The sequence below is a fragment of the Anomaloglossus baeobatrachus genome, unplaced genomic scaffold (assembly GCF_048569485.1).
Source record: "Anomaloglossus baeobatrachus isolate aAnoBae1 unplaced genomic scaffold, aAnoBae1.hap1 Scaffold_5417, whole genome shotgun sequence".
NCBI classification, from domain to species: domain Eukaryota; kingdom Metazoa; phylum Chordata; class Amphibia; order Anura; family Aromobatidae; genus Anomaloglossus; species Anomaloglossus baeobatrachus.
Genome location: NW_027444795.1, coordinates 1 through 16,883, shown reverse-complemented (window position 1 = coordinate 16,883; position 16,883 = coordinate 1). Strand labels below are relative to the sequence as shown.

The 16,883-nt window shown below is 46.2% G+C and overlaps 10 non-coding genes across 10 annotated transcripts; all 10 read right to left on the bottom strand.

Annotated features, from left to right (window-relative positions):
- Window positions 1–1,096: 1,096 nt before the first annotated feature.
- Window positions 1,097–1,287, bottom strand: LOC142283467 (U2 spliceosomal RNA). The gene has a single exon (XR_012745104.1). It is a non-coding gene; the product is annotated as a U2 spliceosomal RNA (small nuclear RNA).
- Window positions 1,288–2,674: 1,387 nt separating this feature from the next.
- On the bottom strand, window positions 2,675–2,865 carry LOC142283466 (U2 spliceosomal RNA). The gene has a single exon (XR_012745103.1). It is a non-coding gene; the product is annotated as a U2 spliceosomal RNA (small nuclear RNA).
- A 1,387-nt stretch (window positions 2,866–4,252) lies between these two features.
- LOC142283465 (U2 spliceosomal RNA) lies at window positions 4,253–4,443 on the bottom strand. Its single transcript, XR_012745102.1, has one exon. It is a non-coding gene; the product is annotated as a U2 spliceosomal RNA (small nuclear RNA).
- A 1,387-nt stretch (window positions 4,444–5,830) lies between these two features.
- On the bottom strand, window positions 5,831–6,021 carry LOC142283464 (U2 spliceosomal RNA). The gene has a single exon (XR_012745101.1). It is a non-coding gene; the product is annotated as a U2 spliceosomal RNA (small nuclear RNA).
- Window positions 6,022–7,408: 1,387 nt separating this feature from the next.
- Window positions 7,409–7,599, bottom strand: LOC142283463 (U2 spliceosomal RNA). The gene has a single exon (XR_012745100.1). It is a non-coding gene; the product is annotated as a U2 spliceosomal RNA (small nuclear RNA).
- A 1,387-nt stretch (window positions 7,600–8,986) lies between these two features.
- Window positions 8,987–9,177, bottom strand: LOC142283472 (U2 spliceosomal RNA). Its single transcript, XR_012745108.1, has one exon. It is a non-coding gene; the product is annotated as a U2 spliceosomal RNA (small nuclear RNA).
- A 1,387-nt stretch (window positions 9,178–10,564) lies between these two features.
- LOC142283471 (U2 spliceosomal RNA) lies at window positions 10,565–10,755 on the bottom strand. Its single transcript, XR_012745107.1, has one exon. It is a non-coding gene; the product is annotated as a U2 spliceosomal RNA (small nuclear RNA).
- Window positions 10,756–12,142: 1,387 nt separating this feature from the next.
- Window positions 12,143–12,333, bottom strand: LOC142283470 (U2 spliceosomal RNA). The gene has a single exon (XR_012745106.1). It is a non-coding gene; the product is annotated as a U2 spliceosomal RNA (small nuclear RNA).
- A 1,387-nt stretch (window positions 12,334–13,720) lies between these two features.
- On the bottom strand, window positions 13,721–13,911 carry LOC142283469 (U2 spliceosomal RNA). The gene has a single exon (XR_012745105.1). It is a non-coding gene; the product is annotated as a U2 spliceosomal RNA (small nuclear RNA).
- A 1,387-nt stretch (window positions 13,912–15,298) lies between these two features.
- LOC142283462 (U2 spliceosomal RNA) lies at window positions 15,299–15,489 on the bottom strand. Its single transcript, XR_012745099.1, has one exon. It is a non-coding gene; the product is annotated as a U2 spliceosomal RNA (small nuclear RNA).
- Between the last annotated feature and the right edge of the window lie 1,394 nt (window positions 15,490–16,883).

The window sequence follows — 16,883 nt, the reverse complement described above, 5'->3', positions numbered from 1 at the left end:
CTTTCCGTCACTGCCACCCTTTGCCATCCTTACCCGTAGAAAGCCCTTTCATCATCCCCAAACCCTAATCTTTTCCCTTTCCTTCCCAGCCCCCAAACCCTGCCCTCTGTACCTTTCTCACCACCCGCTTCCCTTCTCCTGTCATCCCCCTACCACCCGGGAAAAAAAGAGATTGCCCCCTCCTTCCACTAGCCCACCCTCCCACCCAAAGAACAACTTCTTCTGCGCAGCTTGTTTTCTAGGCAGCAGCGCTATTGTGATGTCATCGGGGGGCATTGTGACAAGCCGCCAGTGTTCCGTCTCTTCATGTTGTGCACAGTTCAAACGGAAAATACATCAACAGGCAGACTACAGAAAAGCTTACTATCAAAGGTTAGAGGGGGGCTTTCTCAGAGGGCTTTTTACAGTTTTTCTATTCCCAATTAGCCGTTTAAGTGTACTTATTGAAAGTAGTAATTCTTTCATAGGCCGCCCTTTCTTAGTATTTGACGTTCCTTATATTGCGGTATGAGGCTTCGCAGTAGGTTGCAAACATTCATCACCCATGACTGTCCCCAATTGAGCTCAGAAGCTCAATGTCTATCATGACCTCTCTTTTAGAATGTCCAAGAGCAAGCAAACTATTCCTCCAGGAGAGGGCGCCAACAGACTACTAAAGAGATCATCATTACTCAAAGAAAACCCCAAAAACCAATGCATGATAGGAATAAACAGGTAACTTTCTTTGGAGTGGAAGCGGAGAGATCGCACCAGATGCCAATTCTAGATGTTATCACACCTGTGGTCACTGCAGCAGCAGGTGAATCCACTTTGTCCAAAAGGGATCTATTCCATTCAATTGCAAATGATCTAGATAAGACAGAGAACTGCAGCACGGGGACATAGCCGAGTTGGTCAGGTTGAGTGGTGATGAGTTTGCTATTTGGATGAATAAAGAAAGTCAAAAGTGTGAAAGATAAAAAACAAAAGGAGGAAGTGTGAAAAGTGAATGGGCCAAATTGAGGTGCATATGAAGACGTATGCTTTCTTCCAATTCATTAAATCGGGCTAATATGAATCAGGTGAATTGAGTTCTGCTTTTGGAAACTGGGTTAAGAAGGGGTGCACCGTTCCTGGAGGTACTGCAATACCAGGTCAATGCGTGGAGTGGACAGAGCAAGCTCTTTTTCCATCTCCCTGTTCTAAAAATCCATTTAATATATGGTCCCCAGATAGGGGACGTATCAGATATTAAACTGATAAGAACAGATACTACACTTGATCTTAGCCAAAAGGCCGAGAAGCGATAACCAGAATTGGTTTGGGCCTCGAGTGGCACCCTGGCCTATGCCGGACACATCTTAGGGAGAGAGAGCGAGAGGGAGACAAACCCACGCCTACACAAGACATTTTGTCACCCAAGCCAACCCTTGAAAAGGCTGCTTTGCAGAGCCAAAACAAGAAGAATGGTGCGTTTTGCAGCCGCCGCCCACTGCAATGAATCTGAATAACTCCTCCTTTAGGGCGCAAGCAACTCCCCTCCCCCTTGCAGTCTTTCCAATTCACGATACAAAAAGACGGACAGGACAGGTTGCCTGACTTTCCGTCACTGCCACCCTTTGCCATCCTTACCCGTAGAAAGCCCTTTCATCATCCCCAAACCCTAATCTTTTCCCTTTCCTTCCCAGCCCCCAAACCCTGCCCTCTGTACCTTTCTCACCACCCGCTTCCCTTCTCCTGTCATCCCCCTACCACCCGGGAAAAAAAGAGATTGCCCCCTCCTTCCACTAGCCCACCCTCCCACCCAAAGAACAACTTCTTCTGCGCAGCTTGTTTTCTAGGCAGCAGCGCTATTGTGATGTCATCGGGGGGCATTGTGACAAGCCGCCAGTGTTCCGTCTCTTCATGTTGTGCACAGTTCAAACGGAAAATACATCAACAGGCAGACTACAGAAAAGCTTACTATCAAAGGTTAGAGGGGGGCTTTCTCAGAGGGCTTTTTACAGTTTTTCTATTCCCAATTAGCCGTTTAAGTGTACTTATTGAAAGTAGTAATTCTTTCATAGGCCGCCCTTTCTTAGTATTTGACGTTCCTTATATTGCGGTATGAGGCTTCGCAGTAGGTTGCAAACATTCATCACCCATGACTGTCCCCAATTGAGCTCAGAAGCTCAATGTCTATCATGACCTCTCTTTTAGAATGTCCAAGAGCAAGCAAACTATTCCTCCAGGAGAGGGCGCCAACAGACTACTAAAGAGATCATCATTACTCAAAGAAAACCCCAAAAACCAATGCATGATAGGAATAAACAGGTAACTTTCTTTGGAGTGGAAGCGGAGAGATCGCACCAGATGCCAATTCTAGATGTTATCACACCTGTGGTCACTGCAGCAGCAGGTGAATCCACTTTGTCCAAAAGGGATCTATTCCATTCAATTGCAAATGATCTAGATAAGACAGAGAACTGCAGCACGGGGACATAGCCGAGTTGGTCAGGTTGAGTGGTGATGAGTTTGCTATTTGGATGAATAAAGAAAGTCAAAAGTGTGAAAGATAAAAAACAAAAGGAGGAAGTGTGAAAAGTGAATGGGCCAAATTGAGGTGCATATGAAGACGTATGCTTTCTTCCAATTCATTAAATCGGGCTAATATGAATCAGGTGAATTGAGTTCTGCTTTTGGAAACTGGGTTAAGAAGGGGTGCACCGTTCCTGGAGGTACTGCAATACCAGGTCAATGCGTGGAGTGGACAGAGCAAGCTCTTTTTCCATCTCCCTGTTCTAAAAATCCATTTAATATATGGTCCCCAGATAGGGGACGTATCAGATATTAAACTGATAAGAACAGATACTACACTTGATCTTAGCCAAAAGGCCGAGAAGCGATAACCAGAATTGGTTTGGGCCTCGAGTGGCACCCTGGCCTATGCCGGACACATCTTAGGGAGAGAGAGCGAGAGGGAGACAAACCCACGCCTACACAAGACATTTTGTCACCCAAGCCAACCCTTGAAAAGGCTGCTTTGCAGAGCCAAAACAAGAAGAATGGTGCGTTTTGCAGCCGCCGCCCACTGCAATGAATCTGAATAACTCCTCCTTTAGGGCGCAAGCAACTCCCCTCCCCCTTGCAGTCTTTCCAATTCACGATACAAAAAGACGGACAGGACAGGTTGCCTGACTTTCCGTCACTGCCACCCTTTGCCATCCTTACCCGTAGAAAGCCCTTTCATCATCCCCAAACCCTAATCTTTTCCCTTTCCTTCCCAGCCCCCAAACCCTGCCCTCTGTACCTTTCTCACCACCCGCTTCCCTTCTCCTGTCATCCCCCTACCACCCGGGAAAAAAAGAGATTGCCCCCTCCTTCCACTAGCCCACCCTCCCACCCAAAGAACAACTTCTTCTGCGCAGCTTGTTTTCTAGGCAGCAGCGCTATTGTGATGTCATCGGGGGGCATTGTGACAAGCCGCCAGTGTTCCGTCTCTTCATGTTGTGCACAGTTCAAACGGAAAATACATCAACAGGCAGACTACAGAAAAGCTTACTATCAAAGGTTAGAGGGGGGCTTTCTCAGAGGGCTTTTTACAGTTTTTCTATTCCCAATTAGCCGTTTAAGTGTACTTATTGAAAGTAGTAATTCTTTCATAGGCCGCCCTTTCTTAGTATTTGACGTTCCTTATATTGCGGTATGAGGCTTCGCAGTAGGTTGCAAACATTCATCACCCATGACTGTCCCCAATTGAGCTCAGAAGCTCAATGTCTATCATGACCTCTCTTTTAGAATGTCCAAGAGCAAGCAAACTATTCCTCCAGGAGAGGGCGCCAACAGACTACTAAAGAGATCATCATTACTCAAAGAAAACCCCAAAAACCAATGCATGATAGGAATAAACAGGTAACTTTCTTTGGAGTGGAAGCGGAGAGATCGCACCAGATGCCAATTCTAGATGTTATCACACCTGTGGTCACTGCAGCAGCAGGTGAATCCACTTTGTCCAAAAGGGATCTATTCCATTCAATTGCAAATGATCTAGATAAGACAGAGAACTGCAGCACGGGGACATAGCCGAGTTGGTCAGGTTGAGTGGTGATGAGTTTGCTATTTGGATGAATAAAGAAAGTCAAAAGTGTGAAAGATAAAAAACAAAAGGAGGAAGTGTGAAAAGTGAATGGGCCAAATTGAGGTGCATATGAAGACGTATGCTTTCTTCCAATTCATTAAATCGGGCTAATATGAATCAGGTGAATTGAGTTCTGCTTTTGGAAACTGGGTTAAGAAGGGGTGCACCGTTCCTGGAGGTACTGCAATACCAGGTCAATGCGTGGAGTGGACAGAGCAAGCTCTTTTTCCATCTCCCTGTTCTAAAAATCCATTTAATATATGGTCCCCAGATAGGGGACGTATCAGATATTAAACTGATAAGAACAGATACTACACTTGATCTTAGCCAAAAGGCCGAGAAGCGATAACCAGAATTGGTTTGGGCCTCGAGTGGCACCCTGGCCTATGCCGGACACATCTTAGGGAGAGAGAGCGAGAGGGAGACAAACCCACGCCTACACAAGACATTTTGTCACCCAAGCCAACCCTTGAAAAGGCTGCTTTGCAGAGCCAAAACAAGAAGAATGGTGCGTTTTGCAGCCGCCGCCCACTGCAATGAATCTGAATAACTCCTCCTTTAGGGCGCAAGCAACTCCCCTCCCCCTTGCAGTCTTTCCAATTCACGATACAAAAAGACGGACAGGACAGGTTGCCTGACTTTCCGTCACTGCCACCCTTTGCCATCCTTACCCGTAGAAAGCCCTTTCATCATCCCCAAACCCTAATCTTTTCCCTTTCCTTCCCAGCCCCCAAACCCTGCCCTCTGTACCTTTCTCACCACCCGCTTCCCTTCTCCTGTCATCCCCCTACCACCTGGGAAAAAAAGAGATTGCCCCCTCCTTCCACTAGCCCACCCTCCCACCCAAAGAACAACTTCTTCTGCGCAGCTTGTTTTCTAGGCAGCAGCGCTATTGTGATGTCATCGGGGGGCATTGTGACAAGCCGCCAGTGTTCCGTCTCTTCATGTTGTGCACAGTTCAAACGGAAAATACATCAACAGGCAGACTACAGAAAAGCTTACTATCAAAGGTTAGAGGGGGGCTTTCTCAGAGGGCTTTTTACAGTTTTTCTATTCCCAATTAGCCGTTTAAGTGTACTTATTGAAAGTAGTAATTCTTTCATAGGCCGCCCTTTCTTAGTATTTGACGTTCCTTATATTGCGGTATGAGGCTTCGCAGTAGGTTGCAAACATTCATCACCCATGACTGTCCCCAATTGAGCTCAGAAGCTCAATGTCTATCATGACCTCTCTTTTAGAATGTCCAAGAGCAAGCAAACTATTCCTCCAGGAGAGGGCGCCAACAGACTACTAAAGAGATCATCATTACTCAAAGAAAACCCCAAAAACCAATGCATGATAGGAATAAACAGGTAACTTTCTTTGGAGTGGAAGCGGAGAGATCGCACCAGATGCCAATTCTAGATGTTATCACACCTGTGGTCACTGCAGCAGCAGGTGAATCCACTTTGTCCAAAAGGGATCTATTCCATTCAATTGCAAATGATCTAGATAAGACAGAGAACTGCAGCACGGGGACATAGCCGAGTTGGTCAGGTTGAGTGGTGATGAGTTTGCTATTTGGATGAATAAAGAAAGTCAAAAGTGTGAAAGATAAAAAACAAAAGGAGGAAGTGTGAAAAGTGAATGGGCCAAATTGAGGTGCATATGAAGACGTATGCTTTCTTCCAATTCATTAAATCGGGCTAATATGAATCAGGTGAATTGAGTTCTGCTTTTGGAAACTGGGTTAAGAAGGGGTGCACCGTTCCTGGAGGTACTGCAATACCAGGTCAATGCGTGGAGTGGACAGAGCAAGCTCTTTTTCCATCTCCCTGTTCTAAAAATCCATTTAATATATGGTCCCCAGATAGGGGACGTATCAGATATTAAACTGATAAGAACAGATACTACACTTGATCTTAGCCAAAAGGCCGAGAAGCGATAACCAGAATTGGTTTGGGCCTCGAGTGGCACCCTGGCCTATGCCGGACACATCTTAGGGAGAGAGAGCGAGAGGGAGACAAACCCACGCCTACACAAGACATTTTGTCACCCAAGCCAACCCTTGAAAAGGCTGCTTTGCAGAGCCAAAACAAGAAGAATGGTGCGTTTTGCAGCCGCCGCCCACTGCAATGAATCTGAATAACTCCTCCTTTAGGGCGCAAGCAACTCCCCTCCCCCTTGCAGTCTTTCCAATTCACGATACAAAAAGACGGACAGGACAGGTTGCCTGACTTTCCGTCACTGCCACCCTTTGCCATCCTTACCCGTAGAAAGCCCTTTCATCATCCCCAAACCCTAATCTTTTCCCTTTCCTTCCCAGCCCCCAAACCCTGCCCTCTGTACCTTTCTCACCACCCGCTTCCCTTCTCCTGTCATCCCCCTACCACCCGGGAAAAAAAGAGATTGCCCCCTCCTTCCACTAGCCCACCCTCCCACCCAAAGAACAACTTCTTCTGCGCAGCTTGTTTTCTAGGCAGCAGCGCTATTGTGATGTCATCGGGGGGCATTGTGACAAGCCGCCAGTGTTCCGTCTCTTCATGTTGTGCACAGTTCAAACGGAAAATACATCAACAGGCAGACTACAGAAAAGCTTACTATCAAAGGTTAGAGGGGGGCTTTCTCAGAGGGCTTTTTACAGTTTTTCTATTCCCAATTAGCCGTTTAAGTGTACTTATTGAAAGTAGTAATTCTTTCATAGGCCGCCCTTTCTTAGTATTTGACGTTCCTTATATTGCGGTATGAGGCTTCGCAGTAGGTTGCAAACATTCATCACCCATGACTGTCCCCAATTGAGCTCAGAAGCTCAATGTCTATCATGACCTCTCTTTTAGAATGTCCAAGAGCAAGCAAACTATTCCTCCAGGAGAGGGCGCCAACAGACTACTAAAGAGATCATCATTACTCAAAGAAAACCCCAAAAACCAATGCATGATAGGAATAAACAGGTAACTTTCTTTGGAGTGGAAGCGGAGAGATCGCACCAGATGCCAATTCTAGATGTTATCACACCTGTGGTCACTGCAGCAGCAGGTGAATCCACTTTGTCCAAAAGGGATCTATTCCATTCAATTGCAAATGATCTAGATAAGACAGAGAACTGCAGCACGGGGACATAGCCGAGTTGGTCAGGTTGAGTGGTGATGAGTTTGCTATTTGGATGAATAAAGAAAGTCAAAAGTGTGAAAGATAAAAAACAAAAGGAGGAAGTGTGAAAAGTGAATGGGCCAAATTGAGGTGCATATGAAGACGTATGCTTTCTTCCAATTCATTAAATCGGGCTAATATGAATCAGGTGAATTGAGTTCTGCTTTTGGAAACTGGGTTAAGAAGGGGTGCACCGTTCCTGGAGGTACTGCAATACCAGGTCAATGCGTGGAGTGGACAGAGCAAGCTCTTTTTCCATCTCCCTGTTCTAAAAATCCATTTAATATATGGTCCCCAGATAGGGGACGTATCAGATATTAAACTGATAAGAACAGATACTACACTTGATCTTAGCCAAAAGGCCGAGAAGCGATAACCAGAATTGGTTTGGGCCTCGAGTGGCACCCTGGCCTATGCCGGACACATCTTAGGGAGAGAGAGCGAGAGGGAGACAAACCCACGCCTACACAAGACATTTTGTCACCCAAGCCAACCCTTGAAAAGGCTGCTTTGCAGAGCCAAAACAAGAAGAATGGTGCGTTTTGCAGCCGCCGCCCACTGCAATGAATCTGAATAACTCCTCCTTTAGGGCGCAAGCAACTCCCCTCCCCCTTGCAGTCTTTCCAATTCACGATACAAAAAGACGGACAGGACAGGTTGCCTGACTTTCCGTCACTGCCACCCTTTGCCATCCTTACCCGTAGAAAGCCCTTTCATCATCCCCAAACCCTAATCTTTTCCCTTTCCTTCCCAGCCCCCAAACCCTGCCCTCTGTACCTTTCTCACCACCCGCTTCCCTTCTCCTGTCATCCCCCTACCACCCGGGAAAAAAAGAGATTGCCCCCTCCTTCCACTAGCCCACCCTCCCACCCAAAGAACAACTTCTTCTGCGCAGCTTGTTTTCTAGGCAGCAGCGCTATTGTGATGTCATCGGGGGGCATTGTGACAAGCCGCCAGTGTTCCGTCTCTTCATGTTGTGCACAGTTCAAACGGAAAATACATCAACAGGCAGACTACAGAAAAGCTTACTATCAAAGGTTAGAGGGGGGCTTTCTCAGAGGGCTTTTTACAGTTTTTCTATTCCCAATTAGCCGTTTAAGTGTACTTATTGAAAGTAGTAATTCTTTCATAGGCCGCCCTTTCTTAGTATTTGACGTTCCTTATATTGCGGTATGAGGCTTCGCAGTAGGTTGCAAACATTCATCACCCATGACTGTCCCCAATTGAGCTCAGAAGCTCAATGTCTATCATGACCTCTCTTTTAGAATGTCCAAGAGCAAGCAAACTATTCCTCCAGGAGAGGGCGCCAACAGACTACTAAAGAGATCATCATTACTCAAAGAAAACCCCAAAAACCAATGCATGATAGGAATAAACAGGTAACTTTCTTTGGAGTGGAAGCGGAGAGATCGCACCAGATGCCAATTCTAGATGTTATCACACCTGTGGTCACTGCAGCAGCAGGTGAATCCACTTTGTCCAAAAGGGATCTATTCCATTCAATTGCAAATGATCTAGATAAGACAGAGAACTGCAGCACGGGGACATAGCCGAGTTGGTCAGGTTGAGTGGTGATGAGTTTGCTATTTGGATGAATAAAGAAAGTCAAAAGTGTGAAAGATAAAAAACAAAAGGAGGAAGTGTGAAAAGTGAATGGGCCAAATTGAGGTGCATATGAAGACGTATGCTTTCTTCCAATTCATTAAATCGGGCTAATATGAATCAGGTGAATTGAGTTCTGCTTTTGGAAACTGGGTTAAGAAGGGGTGCACCGTTCCTGGAGGTACTGCAATACCAGGTCAATGCGTGGAGTGGACAGAGCAAGCTCTTTTTCCATCTCCCTGTTCTAAAAATCCATTTAATATATGGTCCCCAGATAGGGGACGTATCAGATATTAAACTGATAAGAACAGATACTACACTTGATCTTAGCCAAAAGGCCGAGAAGCGATAACCAGAATTGGTTTGGGCCTCGAGTGGCACCCTGGCCTATGCCGGACACATCTTAGGGAGAGAGAGCGAGAGGGAGACAAACCCACGCCTACACAAGACATTTTGTCACCCAAGCCAACCCTTGAAAAGGCTGCTTTGCAGAGCCAAAACAAGAAGAATGGTGCGTTTTGCAGCCGCCGCCCACTGCAATGAATCTGAATAACTCCTCCTTTAGGGCGCAAGCAACTCCCCTCCCCCTTGCAGTCTTTCCAATTCACGATACAAAAAGACGGACAGGACAGGTTGCCTGACTTTCCGTCACTGCCACCCTTTGCCATCCTTACCCGTAGAAAGCCCTTTCATCATCCCCAAACCCTAATCTTTTCCCTTTCCTTCCCAGCCCCCAAACCCTGCCCTCTGTACCTTTCTCACCACCCGCTTCCCTTCTCCTGTCATCCCCCTACCACCCGGGAAAAAAAGAGATTGCCCCCTCCTTCCACTAGCCCACCCTCCCACCCAAAGAACAACTTCTTCTGCGCAGCTTGTTTTCTAGGCAGCAGCGCTATTGTGATGTCATCGGGGGGCATTGTGACAAGCCGCCAGTGTTCCGTCTCTTCATGTTGTGCACAGTTCAAACGGAAAATACATCAACAGGCAGACTACAGAAAAGCTTACTATCAAAGGTTAGAGGGGGGCTTTCTCAGAGGGCTTTTTACAGTTTTTCTATTCCCAATTAGCCGTTTAAGTGTACTTATTGAAAGTAGTAATTCTTTCATAGGCCGCCCTTTCTTAGTATTTGACGTTCCTTATATTGCGGTATGAGGCTTCGCAGTAGGTTGCAAACATTCATCACCCATGACTGTCCCCAATTGAGCTCAGAAGCTCAATGTCTATCATGACCTCTCTTTTAGAATGTCCAAGAGCAAGCAAACTATTCCTCCAGGAGAGGGCGCCAACAGACTACTAAAGAGATCATCATTACTCAAAGAAAACCCCAAAAACCAATGCATGATAGGAATAAACAGGTAACTTTCTTTGGAGTGGAAGCGGAGAGATCGCACCAGATGCCAATTCTAGATGTTATCACACCTGTGGTCACTGCAGCAGCAGGTGAATCCACTTTGTCCAAAAGGGATCTATTCCATTCAATTGCAAATGATCTAGATAAGACAGAGAACTGCAGCACGGGGACATAGCCGAGTTGGTCAGGTTGAGTGGTGATGAGTTTGCTATTTGGATGAATAAAGAAAGTCAAAAGTGTGAAAGATAAAAAACAAAAGGAGGAAGTGTGAAAAGTGAATGGGCCAAATTGAGGTGCATATGAAGACGTATGCTTTCTTCCAATTCATTAAATCGGGCTAATATGAATCAGGTGAATTGAGTTCTGCTTTTGGAAACTGGGTTAAGAAGGGGTGCACCGTTCCTGGAGGTACTGCAATACCAGGTCAATGCGTGGAGTGGACAGAGCAAGCTCTTTTTCCATCTCCCTGTTCTAAAAATCCATTTAATATATGGTCCCCAGATAGGGGACGTATCAGATATTAAACTGATAAGAACAGATACTACACTTGATCTTAGCCAAAAGGCCGAGAAGCGATAACCAGAATTGGTTTGGGCCTCGAGTGGCACCCTGGCCTATGCCGGACACATCTTAGGGAGAGAGAGCGAGAGGGAGACAAACCCACGCCTACACAAGACATTTTGTCACCCAAGCCAACCCTTGAAAAGGCTGCTTTGCAGAGCCAAAACAAGAAGAATGGTGCGTTTTGCAGCCGCCGCCCACTGCAATGAATCTGAATAACTCCTCCTTTAGGGCGCAAGCAACTCCCCTCCCCCTTGCAGTCTTTCCAATTCACGATACAAAAAGACGGACAGGACAGGTTGCCTGACTTTCCGTCACTGCCACCCTTTGCCATCCTTACCCGTAGAAAGCCCTTTCATCATCCCCAAACCCTAATCTTTTCCCTTTCCTTCCCAGCCCCCAAACCCTGCCCTCTGTACCTTTCTCACCACCCGCTTCCCTTCTCCTGTCATCCCCCTACCACCCGGGAAAAAAAGAGATTGCCCCCTCCTTCCACTAGCCCACCCTCCCACCCAAAGAACAACTTCTTCTGCGCAGCTTGTTTTCTAGGCAGCAGCGCTATTGTGATGTCATCGGGGGGCATTGTGACAAGCCGCCAGTGTTCCGTCTCTTCATGTTGTGCACAGTTCAAACGGAAAATACATCAACAGGCAGACTACAGAAAAGCTTACTATCAAAGGTTAGAGGGGGGCTTTCTCAGAGGGCTTTTTACAGTTTTTCTATTCCCAATTAGCCGTTTAAGTGTACTTATTGAAAGTAGTAATTCTTTCATAGGCCGCCCTTTCTTAGTATTTGACGTTCCTTATATTGCGGTATGAGGCTTCGCAGTAGGTTGCAAACATTCATCACCCATGACTGTCCCCAATTGAGCTCAGAAGCTCAATGTCTATCATGACCTCTCTTTTAGAATGTCCAAGAGCAAGCAAACTATTCCTCCAGGAGAGGGCGCCAACAGACTACTAAAGAGATCATCATTACTCAAAGAAAACCCCAAAAACCAATGCATGATAGGAATAAACAGGTAACTTTCTTTGGAGTGGAAGCGGAGAGATCGCACCAGATGCCAATTCTAGATGTTATCACACCTGTGGTCACTGCAGCAGCAGGTGAATCCACTTTGTCCAAAAGGGATCTATTCCATTCAATTGCAAATGATCTAGATAAGACAGAGAACTGCAGCACGGGGACATAGCCGAGTTGGTCAGGTTGAGTGGTGATGAGTTTGCTATTTGGATGAATAAAGAAAGTCAAAAGTGTGAAAGATAAAAAACAAAAGGAGGAAGTGTGAAAAGTGAATGGGCCAAATTGAGGTGCATATGAAGACGTATGCTTTCTTCCAATTCATTAAATCGGGCTAATATGAATCAGGTGAATTGAGTTCTGCTTTTGGAAACTGGGTTAAGAAGGGGTGCACCGTTCCTGGAGGTACTGCAATACCAGGTCAATGCGTGGAGTGGACAGAGCAAGCTCTTTTTCCATCTCCCTGTTCTAAAAATCCATTTAATATATGGTCCCCAGATAGGGGACGTATCAGATATTAAACTGATAAGAACAGATACTACACTTGATCTTAGCCAAAAGGCCGAGAAGCGATAACCAGAATTGGTTTGGGCCTCGAGTGGCACCCTGGCCTATGCCGGACACATCTTAGGGAGAGAGAGCGAGAGGGAGACAAACCCACGCCTACACAAGACATTTTGTCACCCAAGCCAACCCTTGAAAAGGCTGCTTTGCAGAGCCAAAACAAGAAGAATGGTGCGTTTTGCAGCCGCCGCCCACTGCAATGAATCTGAATAACTCCTCCTTTAGGGCGCAAGCAACTCCCCTCCCCCTTGCAGTCTTTCCAATTCACGATACAAAAAGACGGACAGGACAGGTTGCCTGACTTTCCGTCACTGCCACCCTTTGCCATCCTTACCCGTAGAAAGCCCTTTCATCATCCCCAAACCCTAATCTTTTCCCTTTCCTTCCCAGCCCCCAAACCCTGCCCTCTGTACCTTTCTCACCACCCGCTTCCCTTCTCCTGTCATCCCCCTACCACCCGGGAAAAAAAGAGATTGCCCCCTCCTTCCACTAGCCCACCCTCCCACCCAAAGAACAACTTCTTCTGCGCAGCTTGTTTTCTAGGCAGCAGCGCTATTGTGATGTCATCGGGGGGCATTGTGACAAGCCGCCAGTGTTCCGTCTCTTCATGTTGTGCACAGTTCAAACGGAAAATACATCAACAGGCAGACTACAGAAAAGCTTACTATCAAAGGTTAGAGGGGGGCTTTCTCAGAGGGCTTTTTACAGTTTTTCTATTCCCAATTAGCCGTTTAAGTGTACTTATTGAAAGTAGTAATTCTTTCATAGGCCGCCCTTTCTTAGTATTTGACGTTCCTTATATTGCGGTATGAGGCTTCGCAGTAGGTTGCAAACATTCATCACCCATGACTGTCCCCAATTGAGCTCAGAAGCTCAATGTCTATCATGACCTCTCTTTTAGAATGTCCAAGAGCAAGCAAACTATTCCTCCAGGAGAGGGCGCCAACAGACTACTAAAGAGATCATCATTACTCAAAGAAAACCCCAAAAACCAATGCATGATAGGAATAAACAGGTAACTTTCTTTGGAGTGGAAGCGGAGAGATCGCACCAGATGCCAATTCTAGATGTTATCACACCTGTGGTCACTGCAGCAGCAGGTGAATCCACTTTGTCCAAAAGGGATCTATTCCATTCAATTGCAAATGATCTAGATAAGACAGAGAACTGCAGCACGGGGACATAGCCGAGTTGGTCAGGTTGAGTGGTGATGAGTTTGCTATTTGGATGAATAAAGAAAGTCAAAAGTGTGAAAGATAAAAAACAAAAGGAGGAAGTGTGAAAAGTGAATGGGCCAAATTGAGGTGCATATGAAGACGTATGCTTTCTTCCAATTCATTAAATCGGGCTAATATGAATCAGGTGAATTGAGTTCTGCTTTTGGAAACTGGGTTAAGAAGGGGTGCACCGTTCCTGGAGGTACTGCAATACCAGGTCAATGCGTGGAGTGGACAGAGCAAGCTCTTTTTCCATCTCCCTGTTCTAAAAATCCATTTAATATATGGTCCCCAGATAGGGGACGTATCAGATATTAAACTGATAAGAACAGATACTACACTTGATCTTAGCCAAAAGGCCGAGAAGCGATAACCAGAATTGGTTTGGGCCTCGAGTGGCACCCTGGCCTATGCCGGACACATCTTAGGGAGAGAGAGCGAGAGGGAGACAAACCCACGCCTACACAAGACATTTTGTCACCCAAGCCAACCCTTGAAAAGGCTGCTTTGCAGAGCCAAAACAAGAAGAATGGTGCGTTTTGCAGCCGCCGCCCACTGCAATGAATCTGAATAACTCCTCCTTTAGGGCGCAAGCAACTCCCCTCCCCCTTGCAGTCTTTCCAATTCACGATACAAAAAGACGGACAGGACAGGTTGCCTGACTTTCCGTCACTGCCACCCTTTGCCATCCTTACCCGTAGAAAGCCCTTTCATCATCCCCAAACCCTAATCTTTTCCCTTTCCTTCCCAGCCCCCAAACCCTGCCCTCTGTACCTTTCTCACCACCCGCTTCCCTTCTCCTGTCATCCCCCTACCACCCGGGAAAAAAAGAGATTGCCCCCTCCTTCCACTAGCCCACCCTCCCACCCAAAGAACAACTTCTTCTGCGCAGCTTGTTTTCTAGGCAGCAGCGCTATTGTGATGTCATCGGGGGGCATTGTGACAAGCCGCCAGTGTTCCGTCTCTTCATGTTGTGCACAGTTCAAACGGAAAATACATCAACAGGCAGACTACAGAAAAGCTTACTATCAAAGGTTAGAGGGGGGCTTTCTCAGAGGGCTTTTTACAGTTTTTCTATTCCCAATTAGCCGTTTAAGTGTACTTATTGAAAGTAGTAATTCTTTCATAGGCCGCCCTTTCTTAGTATTTGACGTTCCTTATATTGCGGTATGAGGCTTCGCAGTAGGTTGCAAACATTCATCACCCATGACTGTCCCCAATTGAGCTCAGAAGCTCAATGTCTATCATGACCTCTCTTTTAGAATGTCCAAGAGCAAGCAAACTATTCCTCCAGGAGAGGGCGCCAACAGACTACTAAAGAGATCATCATTACTCAAAGAAAACCCCAAAAACCAATGCATGATAGGAATAAACAGGTAACTTTCTTTGGAGTGGAAGCGGAGAGATCGCACCAGATGCCAATTCTAGATGTTATCACACCTGTGGTCACTGCAGCAGCAGGTGAATCCACTTTGTCCAAAAGGGATCTATTCCATTCAATTGCAAATGATCTAGATAAGACAGAGAACTGCAGCACGGGGACATAGCCGAGTTGGTCAGGTTGAGTGGTGATGAGTTTGCTATTTGGATGAATAAAGAAAGTCAAAAGTGTGAAAGATAAAAAACAAAAGGAGGAAGTGTGAAAAGTGAATGGGCCAAATTGAGGTGCATATGAAGACGTATGCTTTCTTCCAATTCATTAAATCGGGCTAATATGAATCAGGTGAATTGAGTTCTGCTTTTGGAAACTGGGTTAAGAAGGGGTGCACCGTTCCTGGAGGTACTGCAATACCAGGTCAATGCGTGGAGTGGACAGAGCAAGCTCTTTTTCCATCTCCCTGTTCTAAAAATCCATTTAATATATGGTCCCCAGATAGGGGACGTATCAGATATTAAACTGATAAGAACAGATACTACACTTGATCTTAGCCAAAAGGCCGAGAAGCGATAACCAGAATTGGTTTGGGCCTCGAGTGGCACCCTGGCCTATGCCGGACACATCTTAGGGAGAGAGAGCGAGAGGGAGACAAACCCACGCCTACACAAGACATTTTGTCACACAAGCCAACCCTTGAAAAGGCTGCTTTGCAGAGCCAAAACAAGAAGAATGGTGCGTTTTGCAGCCGCCGCCCACTGCAATGAATCTGAATAACTCCTCCTTTAGGGCGCAAGCAACTCCCCTCCCCCTTGCAGTCTTTCCAATTCACGATACAAAAAGACGGACAGGACAGGTTGCCTGACTTTCCGTCACTGCCACCCTTTGCCATCCTTACCCGTAGAAAGCCCTTTCATCATCCCCAAACCCTAATCTTTTCCCTTTCCTTCCCAGCCCCCAAACCCTGCCCTCTGTACCTTTCTCACCACCCGCTTCCCTTCTCCTGTCATCCCCCTACCACCCGGGAAAAAAAGAGATTGCCCCCTCCTTCCACTAGCCCACCCTCCCACCCAAAGAACAACTTCTTCTGCGCAGCTTGTTTTCTAGGCAGCAGCGCTATTGTGATGTCATCGGGGGGCATTGTGACAAGCCGCCAGTGTTCCGTCTCTTCATGTTGTGCACAGTTCAAACGGAAAATACATCAACAGGCAGACTACAGAAAAGCTTACTATCAAAGGTTAGAGGGGGGCTTTCTCAGAGGGCTTTTTACAGTTTTTCTATTCCCAATTAGCCGTTTAAGTGTACTTATTGAAAGTAGTAATTCTTTCATAGGCCGCCCTTTCTTAGTATTTGACGTTCCTTATATTGCGGTATGAGGCTTCGCAGTAGGTTGCAAACATTCATCACCCATGACTGTCCCCAATTGAGCTCAGAAGCTCAATGTCTATCATGACCTCTCTTTTAGAATGTCCAAGAGCAAGCAAACTATTCCTCCAGGAGAGGGCGCCAACAGACTACTAAAGAGATCATCATTACTCAAAGAAAACCCCAAAAACCAATGCATGATAGGAATAAACAGGTAACTTTCTTTGGAGTGGAAGCGGAGAGATCGCACCAGATGCCAATTCTAGATGTTATCACACCTGTGGTCACTGCAGCAGCAGGTGAATCCACTTTGTCCAAAAGGGATCTATTCCATTCAATTGCAAATGATCTAGATAAGACAGAGAACTGCAGCACGGGGACATAGCCGAGTTGGTCAGGTTGAGTGGTGATGAGTTTGCTATTTGGATGAATAAAGAAAGTCAAAAGTGTGAAAGATAAAAAACAAAAGGAGGAAGTGTGAAAAGTGAATGGGCCAAATTGAGGTGCATATGAAGACGTATGCTTTCTTCCAATTCATTAAATCGGGCTAATATGAATCAGGTGAATTGAGTTCTGCTTTTGGAAACTGGGTTAAGAAGGGGT